The sequence below is a fragment of the Brachyistius frenatus genome, unplaced genomic scaffold (genome assembly GCF_029030835.1).
Source record: "Brachyistius frenatus isolate BFR_SWC_R1_liver_20210118 unplaced genomic scaffold, ASM2903083v1 Contig_284, whole genome shotgun sequence".
NCBI lineage: Eukaryota > Metazoa > Chordata > Actinopteri > Embiotocidae > Brachyistius > Brachyistius frenatus.
Genome location: NW_027210883.1, coordinates 245,036 through 261,124, shown reverse-complemented (window position 1 = coordinate 261,124; position 16,089 = coordinate 245,036). Strand labels below are relative to the sequence as shown.

The following is a 16,089-nucleotide window of genomic DNA, read 5'->3' as shown; positions in this document are numbered from 1 at the left end:
TAACATATCAAAAGTTGAAACTGGAAAGTTTTTGTTTTATGAAAAATATGTGCTCATTTTGAATTTGATGGCAGCAGCAAATATCAAAAAAGTTAGGACAGAAACACCTGATCGAACATCTCAAGTAAATCATCGCATTCTGTTTTATTTACATTTTATAAACCTTTTTGGAAACAGGGTTATAATTAAATTACATATAAGTATGTAAATGAGGCCTTCTGGACCAGATGTGCAGGATATGGGCTAAAAAGCAGCTTGTGAAACTGGAAATCTGTCATTCCCTTTTTACTTTTCTTTACTTTTTCCTTCTTAAGACGAGTATTAACATGAATTCAAATCTAAAATGACAAGTAAGTTTTAAAGAGGCATTCAGCGCAGGTCTGTGTTTCATCTGATGACAAGCTGTTTAAAAAAAGATTCAATCCAGCCCACGACGGGACCGAAAAAGGTTTTCTATTTTTGTAAAACAAAACAAAAATAAAGGTAAAAGTGGCCTTTTTCCGACTGAAGCCGACACGAACGTCAGCAAACACGGAAATTATGCAACTTGATGTCTTTCATTTGAGAAAATCACTGAAGAAACAAGTTTTCTACTGTGAAAAAACAAGACACAAACTCACCATGAGGCAAAACCAAAGCGAGCAGACACACAACACACGTTGTTCCAAGACAGAGAGACGAGAAGCACTTAAAGAAGTGAAATTGAATCAGAGAAAAGAGACACACACACACACACACACACACACACACACACACACACACACACACACACACACACACACACACACACAAACAAGAACACACACACACACACACACACACACACACACACACACACACACACACACACACACACACACACACACACACACACACACACACACACACACACACACACACACACACACACACACACACACACACACACACACACACACACACACACACACACACACGAAACAGCAGCTGAGCAGCCAGGGGTCAATCTGTTCAATAATTCATCTCGGTGGCCCGAGAGGATAGAAAGTAAACCACGAGAATAGACCTGGCAGGGAAAATACGAAGATACAGAGAGAACATAATGTCAAATATTCAGGAGGAAGGTTGACGACAGACGAGCCGACAAAAGACCAGCGAGAGAAAAGAAGACGACGCAAAAGACGGGGGACGGGAGTAAAATGACATGAAAAATGGAGGCAGGGATACAGACGGCGACGAGGAGACAACAAGCAGGCAGACAAAAAGAGAGACGAGACGGAGGAGGGAGGATGAGATGCGGGAAATTGAGAGAGACATCAACGGAGGGATTGGAGACGAGGCAAAGACAGAGGCTGACACGGTGAGTGGAGAAAAAAGATGAACTGTCTTGACATCGTGAATACGGAACACAAAATGAGGCTTTTTGGTTTTTTTTAAGTATATACAGAAAAGACACGTCAGAAAGTCCAAACAGGACAGAGGTTACATGACCGCAGGTAAAGTGCTGACACACAAACTTCTCTTCTAATGATGCCTGTGAAGATTAAAGGCAGCCCGAGTGGACGAAAAAATTGCCCTCCTCATCCAAACCTGTCAATCTTCAGCCGGGCCTTCCACCCAGATCCACCTTTCATCTTCTCTAAAGTGCTCCCATCCCCGACGCCGACGCAGACGAGTGGCCGTCGAGGGCTGACGCAACCGCGCGGGGGGAAAAACTCGGTGACCAAACACGGCGAGCCGTTCCATCCCAAAGCTTTCCGGCGCCACATCAAAGTGGGCCAGGAAAGAGGCTAAAGCTATGAATAAAAACAAATCAATTTTTTTTTCTATCTCTCTCTCTCTCTCTCTCTACGTGAGAGTAAGTGGAGCTTCTGCCAACACCTGAGTGGAAAGAATGAAGGTGGAGAGGAGGCCGGGTGACAGAGGTGGATTTGGACCGAAGGCGAGGGGAGCACACAGGTGGCATGGAGGCTAAAACACACAACCAAAAATGGCCAACCTGCAAACTGTAGAACTGTTGGACCTCTTTGCAAAGATCTTTCTGTAACTTCACCAGCGCGCGCGCGCACACACACACACACACACACACACACACACACACACACACACACACACACACACACACACACACACACACACACACACACACACACACACACACACATTAGTGCTGATGCAAAGTTTGGTCCAATCCCCAGAATGATCGTACCTCCAGTTGCTTTTTCCTTTTTAAAAGAAAGGGCTGGGTTGAAATGGTGAACGTGAAATGTTGATATTTCTAAGAACTTATTTAAAGTGACAGTCCATCAACGTCTGGAGGGGAAAAAAAACCCAAAATGCTTCAGTTTAGAAAAGAAGAATCTAAAGTTTAGCCACATTAGCTTATTGGAGTCAGAGCTTCAAACCAGCCGCCAACATGCTTCAGTTTGATTCCGGTATTCGGGTGGGGCGTTATTAAAATATCTGTCCTCTGTACCTGCTCGGGAGCGTTTCCCTCCAGTACCGTGATCAATGGGGTCATCGGACATCACAGCCGCCGGTTATTGCTCGGGGGGGGGGGTCCTAAAACTCCTCCAACAAGGAATATGATGAGACTCGAACAAGATGTCACAGAGAGACGGAATTCACGGTTCAGTCCATCAAATGGAGGACGGCGGAAATGTTAACAAACACATGCAGGAGTTCTCAGTTTGCTGCAGTAATTAGGTGGACTGTAGCACAAAATCTAAATTTCCCTCGAGATCAACTACCAGTAAATAGCCAGAAGAACGGTGCTTCGGTGTTGCTCATTAAGTGGATTCAAGTGGGATCTCTGCAAAGTCTGCACAAGCTGAGACACAAGCTTTCCACTGAAACATCACACAGATTATTCTGCTCTCACTGGGGTCCCATTTCAAACCATTTGGTAACAAAACAGAAGCGCAATTAGTGACGCAAAGAAAAACTTCTAATTTGGAAAAACCTTGAAACTAATTTGCATGAAAAAAAAGACATACATTTCTATACATTTTCTTCACTCTATCTTTAACTACCGTGACTCCCTCCGCATGAGAGACGCAGCCTGCCGGCCTTCAGTCAGCACCAGTCACCGACGAGGGGAATCACACGGCGAAGGTCAGGACGGTCCCGCCTGCCGGCGACGCTTCCTCAGCGGTCCGGTTCTCGCTTCTGCCCTCGACAGCCGGCCGCCGCTCCTCGACAGTCACCGCACGTCGTGAACAATCTGACCGAAAGCGACGGACGAGAGCCGAGCACGAGTCGGAGGAAGAATAATCAGGGGGCCTTAGGGTCGTCACGATACTGGTGCTGTTGCCATTTTAAACCGTTCACAACGTTTTTGCCTCACTTCTGGCAGATAGATTGATCAACACTGGTCAACACAAACAATGTATTTATGTCATGATATAATGATATTTGGCCTCTAATATCAGTATATTAGCCCCCCTCCTCCGCCCCCATCCCTTCAAGCACAGCTTTCTCTTTCTTGCACAAATAATTAGCCTACAAACCTGCTTCCACGCAGCAACAGCTTGGATATAATTATAGGCTGCAATGCATAATGGCAAAAACAACAAACCAATTTGTCTTCCAGAGACTTGAGCAAAGGCAGGATTTTGATTAATTCCCCAGAGGATTTAAATCTCTTGGACCCACATTGTTTTTTTTAGACTCCCATTTGGGTTCCAGACTCACAAAACAATTGCACGGGGCTTTATCTATTTACCATGTTCTTCTCATGTGATCCCTGATGATACATGTTTATCACATGTTGCAACGCATGATGAGATGGGATAAATGTGTGGGAAAGTTTCCATCTGGGAATCTACGCAGACGTTACGTCAGGAAAATGTTCCAAAACCGTGTTTCCAACAGACAGAACGCATGTTTCACAGTCACATGGAATCACATGAGGTCCTGCACATCTGAAATTCATCTGGTTTTGACAAAGAAATCCTATAAAACAAGGAAAAACGTACAATCCCTTTTATGAATTGACGTGTTTAGAGTCAATTTGACGCTCCAAATAACAATTATTTATTCAATAAATCTTTGGATGACAATTCATAGATTAGCTGTTTGCTCTTTAAATGTCAGAAAATTGTTTAAAAAAAAAAAAGTGTCAACTAATGTTTCCCAAGTACAACCTTTAAATGTGTTATTTTGTCCCGACCGACAGTCCACAGCCGAAAGATATTCAGTTTATTATCATGGAGAAGGGAAAGAACCAAAAAATATTCACATTTGAAAAGCTGCAATCTGAGAATTTTGGCTTTTTTTTTTTTTTCATTGAGAAAATGACTCAAAATCATCAATCAAGCATCAAAGTAATTTGGGATTGATTTCCTGTCTATAAACATATTCATTAATTGACTAATGGCTGTAGCTCCTCATCAATTCATTGTTGGCTTTCATGGCATTTATTGCCAAAATACAGTCAATCTTAAAGAAAGAAAGAAATGAAAGTCTCTGTGTGTGTACCAGCAGGGGGCGCTCTAACTGAGATGGACATTTATCTCAAGGATAAAACGGTGATCGCTCCAACGTCTACCAGACAAACTGAACTGTCGGTTGTTGTTGTCTGAACTTCCCGACACTGAATGTGTCACTGGACGCTGCCGGCCGCGCCCGTCTGACACCAACACAGGATTAAAGGTACCCGTAGAGAGTGTCAGCAGCTGCTGTTTTGAGCGAAGTGCTCCTTTACTCGTCCGACAATCGATACCCGTGTCTTTCATAGGTCAGACGCATCAGTAACCGTTCCGTCTGGAGAATGTGAGCTCAGAGGCTTTTAAAAAAACGTAACAACGTGCTCCATATCACCCGATCAATAAAACACACGATCGCTGGAGTCCCGAACACCGAGTGAACGGGGAAGCCGATGTGCAAGTGGCTGAAGCTGCAGTTCCTCTAATGGCTCCTGGCTGACACGATATACAAAACCAAAACAAATAAAATGATAATAATCTCCTGCTTCGCCTGTAAAACACGTGTCAACACGTTAAGTTTTCCCTCTTTCTAATGTGTATCTTGGCAATTTTACAAACGCCACTCCGGAGAAGAGGAGCGTAGGAGTGAGCCGCACTCGGCTGTCTATTGACTTGACATTCGTCCTTATTGACTAAATTTGGTTTTGTATTTTTTGAAGGCTTCAAACAAAGCAGGTCTTCTGAGTCCTTTCACAGACCTAAGGGTGACCTGAAAAAAGAAATATATTTCTGTTTATCAAGTGTATGTTGATCTTGAACATCCTATTTATGCTTAACGTCTTTTTACCGTCTGATGTCGATTAGCTGATTCAATCTTGTTTTGTCTGGAAAACCTCCAAAAATTCAATTCGCAAGCAGGGACAGCAGTTTGACAAAAAAAATGTAGGCTTCTCAAAAACTAGTTTTAATGTATCCCCCCCCCCAAAAAAAAAAAGGCTTGCATGCTTAAAAAGTTGAAGCGCCTCTTTACGCCAATTTATTGCAAATCTGTGTGAAGAATGGCACAAAAAAATTATCACATTTCAGAAGCCAGAACCGGCAACTGTTTGTCATTTTTCCGCCACACTATCACCACGACGTTCTCGAAGGACGAAGCGTTCCTGTCTGTCTGCTGTGCTCGTACACTCCAGGAAGACACTGGAGCACGACGCCTTCGCAACAAGGTGAGCGTGTGCAGAACCCCCCTTCACCGGCATGTTTGGTCGAGTTCGGGCTGCGACCCGTCGGGGAAAGCACAACAGCAAGTCCTGGCACCCCAGAACTCATCCTCCTCCTCAATGCTCACACCCAGCACCGCTGCTCCGCCCGTTAACATCTCCGGTACGACTCGTTGCCTACATCGGTTCGGCGATGTTATGTTACAAGTTCATACCGGCCACGCACGACCTCTGACACCGGCACGACGTAACAAGAAGGGTTTCCCACCGACTGAAGCCAATTCAAGCAAAGCGTTCCAAACTAACTCCTCTCCATCGTCACCGAGATTTTAACAAAGGAGCAAAAGTGGTTTTCCGCCAGCACATGCTAAAAAAAACAAAAAAAAAACGCCATAACTTCCCCAGCGAGGGAAATGAACATGAATGACATTTTCACAGGACAGAAAATGTCAAAGATGTGACTTGAGAAGAAAGCGAATGTGTTTTGAGGCTGCGAGTGTCTGAATGTGTGAGCGTAAGCGTGCGAACGCCTGTGGCTTTAAGAGGAAGGTGCCCACGGTTCCCTTGACAACCGTCCGTCACGGGTGGTGTGACCTTGCCGTGTCATACAAGCAGAAACGGCATTCTAAGTACACGGCGCGGAGGGAGGAACCGTCTCCGCACAGACCTCCACGCCGAGCCCTCTCCCTTATTTACTCTGAAGCCTCTTTAACTCTTCCGCCCTCCAGAACCTCCTTTATGATCTTCATCCTTTCTCACCGTCTTCCTCCGACTTTGCTCTCACCTTCCAGGCCTTCGTCGCCTCCCTCATACTTACTTAAGGACCGGTGCCGTCCTCCCCTCCTCACACAACGGTACTCAACTCCTCTCGTCAGCATCGCGGCGTTCCCTCCTCCCCTCGCCGATTGTGATCGATAGCGGTGCCGCTTCCACCGCTGACAAAAAGAGTGAGAGTCTTCCCCTCCTTTCTTTATTAGCCTCCCCTGCTCCTCTCATCCACACTCGTTATCATTCCATTACATGGATTAGTCCGTCCTTAACACACCGCCGGGCCAAACACTCCTCTTTTTTGGACGGAGAGCAACACACACACACACACACACACACACACACACACACACACACACACACACACACACACACACACACACACACACACATCCAATAATTAATAGATCATATCGAAATGTGAATCGATACAGATTTCATCAGCGTCGGGTCCATTTTAGGCCAATGAATCCGAAACATCCCTAAAAAAAGTAACGGAAATTAGAAGCAAATTAATGCCGAGCTGAAGTAAGTGAATGCATATTAATAGAAGTACCAGAAATCACATGAATCTTTTAACTGCCGAATATCAAAATGAAAAGATGGGAGAACGACGCATGTAACAATGGTTGGCTACAAAAACCTGATGCAAGTTAAAGCTGGTGTGTCGGGACTGAGCGGTGTGGCTCAAATCTGTCACGATATTAATATGAACACTTTCCCAATATCAGTAAATGCAACAGTTCAATGAAACTACAAGTCAAATCATTAAACAGATGTTTGAGTGAGGTTCATGTTGCATAAAACTCCTCAAGCAAAAATAATTGTTTAATTAGAATTTGCTACAAAAATGTTTTATTTGAAAAAACCCAGAATGTGTTTTAGTGATAACTCAGTGTCAGTTTGTTGGTCCACTGAGAGACAGAACAGGATAACAGCGAATTATTTCCCGGCTGTAGCAGGCTGACCAACGTCACACTCGATTATGATGCACGAACACCGACCGTAGGCTATGTTTGAAAAATATTTGTACCGCTACAGCTTCAATCAGGCTGGTGACACCAACACCACAAATCTATCTGTGCTTTCTCAGAATTTTCCACATCACATTGAATCAGTCCACCTCAAGGCACCTGCAACTTCCCCGCTCTTAGTCACGTTACCACAAAACAATTACACAACTGCACCAACACAAATGAGGACATGCCGTTTACATTTTGATGGGTTACCTAAAAACGTCACGAGCTAAGTTTAGAGACGAGGGCAAAACTTTTTAGGCTACCGCCGCAAAAACAAAAGCTCAGTTGGAAACCGCTCACGCTGTTGTCAGCATGTGTTATTCTGAGGATGAATGACGTAAAGGGAGCAAAACAAAAATGAAAAAGTCTCTTTGACAGTTGGACTGAGAGTGTGACAACAGGACCGATGGCTCTCTAACAGATGATGGACTCGCAGTGGAGCTTGATAACATTGAATGTCAGGATACATCAGGGCATGTTGTGCTTTGTTTACAACAGTGAGAGCAGACAAACATTCTGCACTTCTGCGCTGGACTAAAGGATGACAGTTGAATCAGAAGGAGCTCTCTCATTGATTGCGATGGCTTCACCTTCCCACCTTGTGTACAACACTTGTTTTGGGCCACAGCCCCAATTCATGCATCTTTATTTCGTCTTTATTGACGACATGTCTTATGAAGTGATTCGGTAAAAGTTTCTCGTTTGGAAACTGTCACGTGAAGTTAGGAATTGTCTTATTGTTTACCTCTAATCTACCTCATCATCAATATTTGGGCATTTCCACCCAAATCTTTGATCGTATTCCGTTACAGAAAAACACGTCTGCGTGTGCTCCCGGGCATAATTTGAAACTGACGAGTGGTTTTCAAACTGGATACCGAAAAGTGAGCAGGAAGTGCCTCTAATGGAAAACCCACACTGCTGCGCTAACACACAAGCAAAAAGACATAGTACGCACTTAGCAGTTAATGACACGTGCTACACGCGTAGTTACGAGTTAATCACACATACCAGTACGAGATAAGTGTGTGTTTGTACTGAAAGTAAAGTGAGCCAAACCCTACTTCCCCTTCACGCTCTTATTTTCGCCGTCACTTAGATGGTAGACGGTGGTAGATTTATGGCCGGGCTTGTTGGCCTGCGCGCACACGCACACACGCACACGCACACACACACACATTTTGTGCACAAATACACATTTTTCAAAAAAGTAAAAAAATAAATAAATAAATAACCCATTAAGTTTTCACAGCCTCCAGACCCTGGGGAAAAAAAAAAAAAAAACTGTAAACCAACGCTGACGGCCAACAAACGCTGGACTTTGATCTTTGGAGGTTGTGTATGTGACTTTGAAAGAGTGTGTGTGTGTGTGTGTCTGTGTCTGTGTGTATTTTAGTGTGTGAAGGTGGCAGCGACGTGGCTTAAAACCTCACATGGGTTGTTTTTGATCCCGAGGTCCTCGACAAGCTTATCGACAGTCTGCACGACGCACGTTAACCCCGCTCACGCGCTAATGTAGACACGCACACACCGAAAACACGCGCAGGGGGACAAAAGACAAATATGCTCATATAAATTAGCTAGAAAATCCAGAGCGCGCGCACACACACACACACACACACACACACACACACACACACACACACACACACACACACACACACACACACACACACACACACACACACACACACGGGCAAACACTGTGCAAAGACAGGGAGAGAAGAACGAACGGAAGAGAGGGAGGGAGAGTCAACAACATCTCGTAGTGTGAAGCCTTACAGGCAGCAAAAATAACAAGCATTTGGTTCCTCGCTAACAACAGTCTGGAAATAGCTCTTGGCTGAGTGCATACAGCCTGTAAAGATGTCAACAGTTTGGCAGAGCAGTGCTGAATCACTTCTTTTTCTTTTTTTTTTTCCCCCCTCTCCTCTTGCTTTTATATTAAGACGCAAACAGAATAATTCATCTGAAAAGTGATCTGGAGCTCACAATGCGTGTCATTACAACAACGGATGAGTGGCAGCGCAGCACGGAGCTGGAATACAAAACGTCGGGCGGGCCGACACACACCGCGCAGGTTAACGCTTCACGTACGCGTGTGCGTGGACGCGACGAGGTGGCCCCGCGGGGGGGAAACGGGTTTTGCGCGAGTCTCTGAAAAATGACTGGAGAAAATGTGTCGGTCCACGAGATGCCAAAGAGAAATATTTCAAGGGGCTTCTTATTTTACTCTCCAATTTATTGTGATGTTACATTTTAGTTGATAAACGCCTCGGACTCATTGAAGTCTAAAGGCGTTACAGTCGAGGGTCGTTTAAGATCAGGGATCGGCGAATCCTCATTTCAACCCGACGGTGGTTTGAACGAAGACGCCGCATTCATTCATTTACATCCGCGTTTATGAAGGCAAAACAATTAGAAATCACAAAAAGAAAAAAAACACCAGAAAAATGACCTTTAAAAAAAAAAAAAAAAAGGCATTAGTCACATTGAGTTTTACCCAAAACATCTGTAAAGACCACAGACTCTGTATAAAGGTGGACGTAGCTGTCGGGTCTGAAAAATAAGGCCGATGCAGACGTGCCTTCAGATACAATACCACCGAGTGCAACGAGAGGTCGGCTTCAAAAACCCATAAAAATCTATACATTTTTGTTGAGTTTTTTGGGTTTTGCTAGCTAAAGTTACTCCTCATAGTTTTTGTGGCGATGCATCTGAAAATATTCCCGTCATTAATTCAAGAATAAGACGGACAAAATCCGAACTCGAGGCTTCATGATATCAATGAGACCAGGTTTGAATAATGCAAAAACACTCAAACCTCAGAGGCATCTTCTGTTCTTAATCTGCTGGCATTGAATCGATATAGCATTAATATTACAAAGCCACAAAAAAAAACACAAAAAAAAACGTTTAAAATTTTAATGCCAACTACACTTCCAAATCATGGAGACCATCGCCGCACATGTTCGGATGAGCTAAAATTTTAAACTAAAGATTTGAGATTGAAATTGGAGATCATGACTCCGTGAGATCACCACGGAGCTTCATCCGAGGACCCCTCTACAGGAGCCCAATCTGCCTGGAGGAAATGAATGAGTCATAAAGCTCTGCAGTGTGCTCTGCTTCTCATCCGTGAGCCTCATGACAGCCAATGAGCTGCCGGAGGGGGCGGGGCTTACAGACCAGAAAAGCAAGGGGATGAAGCAACGACGGTGGCGGGGCCCAAGACATCAATCACTGAGGACACATGATTGTGTTAAGTCTAAGACATAGGGGTGCGGGCAAAATTTAGAGACTGAACAGTGTGTGTGCAGGTGCGTGTGCATGCGTGTGTGCGTGTGTGTGTGTGTGTGTGTGTGTGTGTGTGTGTGTGTGTGTGTGTGTGTGTGTGTGTGTGTGTGTGTGTGTGTGTGTGTGTGTGTGTGTAGGCTACAGCCCCCTGTAGCCTGGACAGATGATTAGCATGCTGGTCACAGCAGCAGTCAGACTCCAGTGAGTCTGAGGTTTCCTCCATCCTCGCCCACAGTGGTGAAGCAGACCAAAGCTCCAGTAATACGAGAACCAACTGACAATGTTTGTTAGAGAAAACACATTTCTGACTTCTTTTAATCCGCAACGGAGGACAACATTTCTTTACAAAAGACCAATTGGCAATTCCGGTTTCATTTAATTGTCTATTTTCGAGTGAAAGTGTGATATAATTCAACTATCCCTAGGAGAATATTTGTCTCGCTGCCAGCTGGGGCGCAGATTATGAATAAATGTATGCATCCTTGAATGCAAAACACAGCAGAATTATGTATTCTGCTTGTGTTTTTGCATTCAAGGATGCATACATTTATTATAGTACGCTGCTTCAACACAGGTCGAACCCCCCCTCCCCCTTAACACTACATCAAGAGCCAGCTTAACATGAAACCTGGAGTGTATCCAGCCTTCATCATTCAACCAGATCATCGGTGGTAAAGATATCATAGTTTCTTAGCAACCGACTCATCGTGAGCAAAAAATAGTTTATGGGCCACATTTCACGATGAGTTCAGGACTAATTCTCGGGTTGAGCGTTACAGATTCACCACCTGGTTCGTGTTAAAGTAAACTTTGGGTTCATGTTTTCTGTCAGCAAAGATGAAGAGAAGGAAGTTATATTCAGAGAAGCGAATGTCAGCTGCAAGTGGGAGGAATCACATTTAGCAACGTCCGAGTCACAGAGCTGGAGATGTTTGGGATTCATCGGATGGGTCATTAAGAGACACTCCGACCGCAATCTGCCGTTTGACTATCAGAGACGAACCCTGTGGGAAATCTAAGATCTTATGCAAATCAAAACACTCGAACCGAACCGGGTTTTAACACCAGCCCTTCTTCTTCCACAGCTCTAAGATGGCTTCACTAAATAGGATTTGTTATCTAACATATTCAATTCAGTAGCCTCTTACATGTATTCTATAAGCTAAACTTTTTGTCTTTGACTTCTTTATTTGTTTACTTAATATTTGCGTGATTCAATTTTTTTTTTAATCTTTATTGCTGAAATATTCAAATGTGTGTATAAAAAGCCAAACATCTGGACCTCGTAGCATCAACGTTGCCGAAGAAAAGCCGCTTAATAGCCAGCTGCGACAATACTTGGAGGCGTTTTCGGAGAAGAACAATGAACCAACCCCATCGTGCCCAGGAACGTATGTACTTAGTGGTAATTAATGCAAATCAAAAAAAAGTATTTATGTATTGTTTAATAATGTATAATGAATGAATTCCCATTTGCGTCTAAAAACGCCGGAGCTTTCTGTGGACATTATTTAGTATTCTGAACGAGACTCACTCAGCTGCAACAGCTTCTAATCAAGAGTCGCGGGGAAACCACACACACACACACACACACACACACACACACACACACACACACACACACACACACACACACACACACACACACACACACACACACACACACCATATAATCTCTCCCCTGTCATAGTTCGGTACAGACTTGCCCCAATTCAAATCTTATCCCCGTTTGTCCAAACGGAGCACAGCATCCCGTCCCGCTGACGCGAGTTACACATAGGTGGCGCCGGAGGCTCGATGTCGAATACAGGAGAGGAGAGCAAACAAACACACACACAGAGGAAGCTAATTATGGTTCAGCTGATCAATATGCATGAACGCTTTACTATTAGCTCTGGGAAACTGAGGGAGAGAGCTGGAAAGGAGGTGGGGTGGGGGGGAGGGAGCTGCTGAAACTAAGATATCACAATTTTGTCTTTTAAATTTCAGTATGAAAACGTGTTTTTTTCTTTTAAGATATACTTTACAACACTTCAACCGCGTCGTCAAATCCTCAAATATTAGCCGTGAGAAAACGGCTAAATGAATAGAAAACAGAGCGTGCAGTGCTCAGGTGTTCATGTTTTTACTCCCCAGACGTCATATCTGGATTTTTAATGGGGTTAACTGGGATTAATTATCGTTAAGTGTTCATTTACAGGCATTAATGGGTCCTGGACTTCCTCTTACTTCCTAAATGGGTCCACCGGTGCATCATGCCTTGAAGAGCTACTTACCTCATTAGTTTGGATCCTTCAGAATGGATCGTTTTCATTTTTAAGACGCCAGCAAAGAAACAGAAAACCGGCAATTAAACTATTTTTAGCAGCTTGAACGCAGAAAACATCTCGTGTTGGATTAATGCACGTGGATCATTCATTCTGCTGTGGACGCACACAAAACTTCAGTCTGTCTGTTTTCATGGTTTTTTTTAGACATTGTGGGAGGTGTGTGAGTGAAAATCTGTCAACATCAGAAACAAAACAAAAAAAAACAACCAAAAAAAATCACAAAATATAAATCTCCTGCTTAAAACAAAACATGATTTGTTTTTCAGAAATTGGATTTTGGTGCCCAACGACTTTTGATTGCTCCAAAGTGTGCAATAAGTCACAAAAAGGGAGAACAATAACGGATCCAGAACTCACCTTAACATACAAGGTGAAATTCAATAAATAATAACAGCGCAACGTTAAACTCCTTTTCATCAGCTGATGGCTTTGGGAGACGTCGGCCTCTCGGCGTCCTAATCTTTCCCTCCGCGTCATGCTTTTCTTGTTTTGGTCTCGGTGCACGAGAGCATTACTGACAATCGAAGTGCTTCTGTGAGTGAAGGGGCTGTAATTAAAACGGGCCGCGAGACGCGGCCTCGGCTCGGATGATAAAAGAGACGTTTTGCCTTCCACCAGAATATTCTGTTCGGGGAGATTAGCCGTGAAATGAAGCCGACCGTCTCTCCTGCCAGTCTGTCTTCCTCTTCTGTGACATTTCCCTTTTCCACGGTACGAGAGACACAGCGTGTGCAGGCTGCATCTATGAATAATCCTGCCGGCCTCAAGCCTCACTTCGCGTGTTTAAAGTGTCTTTCAGTGAAGAGAAGAGCCAATCAATCAGCATGGAAGGTGTGTCACCTGCATGGACGGACGGCGGGCCGGCAGCACCGACACACTGCAGGACCTCCTGAAGTGTGTGAGGCTCATCATCTCCTTACTGTTCACTACCCCCCCCCACCCTCTTATCTCTTTTGGTAACCCTGTCCACCACTGTCCGCCAACATAAAGCCTGACCGTCTCTGTCCCCCTGCTGCCCTCTCGTCTCCTACACTCCCCCCCACCCCCGGCTCTTTTCCATTCCCTCCTCTGGCAATCCCCGGTTCTCTATCTTCTTCCATCTGTCTCATCTGATACCGCCGCTGCCTCCCTCCATCCCATCCCCCTGCTCCTCCTTCCGCTCCTGTTTGTTCCACCAACCCCCCCCCCCCCCGTCTAATTGACATGCTGGTCGTTACTTTTTTTCCAATCAGCTATCCCCCCCCCTCTTCTTTTAGTTCGATCTATATCACCGTCTCCTCTCCAGCATGTTTGAAGAGATTTGAAGCGATGCGTGTTCTGGTTCTCTGCTTCATCTTAATCTGCTTTTTAATGCTAGCAGCCTTTTGGTCGCTGGTCAGTCTTAAAAAGAGCGATGAAGGCAAAATAATTCCATAATTTGCAGCATTCAAATTATGAGCAAAAACAGCCTCTTTTTTTTTGTTTACAGAAGCAGCAACAGAATAATTGAAAAGATAAATTGGGCCATGTTTATTGTCAACAAGCACATAACATATTTGTAAATCCGATGCTTCAATTTGACTTTTTGTTTGCCACCGTCTCCCGCTCAAAAACAAAATATCCAATATAAGAAATGGATCGTTACCGCAGATGAAGAGAGCGGCTTCATCCACACAACATCCGAGGAGGAAAACGCTCTTCATCTGGAAGACAGCATGAAAAATCACATGCCCGGGAATAGGGAGCACCCCCGCCCACGTTGGAAGAAATTATGACATTTTAATTAGATGTCGACCAATAAACTGTTCCGGTGTAGCGGCTGAAATGGGTTTATTGCAGATATATCTGTAGGAATGAATAATGTTAGGCCATAAGAACATGAATGTCAAACTAGGGTTGAGGTCATTCACAAACGGTGTCTCCATTGCAACGTTTGTCTACCGAAGAGAACTGACGGGATGATTTTAACGCCGTAAAATGTCCTGCTTGTAATTTATTTTGATCACAAAATGAAAAGAAAACTATCGGCTACTGTTTCACTGAGGCTGAAAAGTAGTAATCAGTATCAGCCTAAAAAAAAACATGAACATTATGCAGAAAACGCTCCCTATTTAACAGAGAGGAAATTGTTGAGGCCATCTTTCAGTTACTAATCTGATCACGAGGCAAGATGCAGCGGGATGTGTTTGACTCAACTCAGGAGGTGACTCTGACTGATCGAGACTGAATTACAACCCGTGAAAGAAATCTTGAAACATTCACATCCAAAAAACACACGACAGATTTCGACACGATTTTAAGACATTCAAACAACCTATGAAAGAAATTAGCAGACTTTTATTTTGAAAAACAGCCATTTGTGACCATCAGATGTGTGAAGATGCGGTGAAGGCTTCTGACCTCTGTGCAGCGAAGAACGACGGGACTTTTTATTTGTTTGTTTGTTTATTTTTTTTGTCATCTATCCAGCCGGTTCAACTGGTACTTTCTGTGCTTTCCCTTGTAGGTTCTCCTGGTTCTGTCTGAGGTTTATTCCTGCTAAAAGGGACTTTTTCCTTCTCGGTGGAAAATTGTTGAAATGTTAGGTTCTTTTTGTACAATGCTGTAAAGTTCTGCTGTGAAGTGTGAAGTGTCCGGAAATTACCCTGCGTTGTGATTTGGCGCTATAGAAATAAAATAGAATTGGTTTACACACACACACACACACACACACACACACACACACACACACACACACACACACACACACACACACACACACACACACACACACACACACACACGACCTCTGCTGCCCTCCTCTCACCCCTGTGTGTCTTACTAATGATGCGCCGATCTCCTACGCATGCATGCGTGTTGGCATTGATGAATAAGCACGTCAGTCAGCCAGCATATGTGTGTGAGCAAAAAAAAGAAAAACAGAGAGTGTGTAAACGTGTGTGTCAGTCCGACTGTGTGGGAGAAACAGTGACAGAAACGGAGTGGGTGAGTGTACATTGGCATAAGTAGGTTACAGGTAATACATAACATGGTTGTGGTGTGTGTGTGTGTGTGTGTGTGTGTGTGTGTGTGT

The 16,089-nt window shown here is 44.2% G+C and overlaps 1 protein-coding gene across 1 annotated transcript in view; it reads right to left on the bottom strand.

The window, feature by feature from the left end:
• The window catches only part of LOC138634967 (phosphofurin acidic cluster sorting protein 1-like), a 51,740-nt gene that overhangs the window by 21,909 nt on the left and 13,742 nt on the right, over positions 1 to 16,089 (bottom strand). The window lies entirely within an intron of this gene.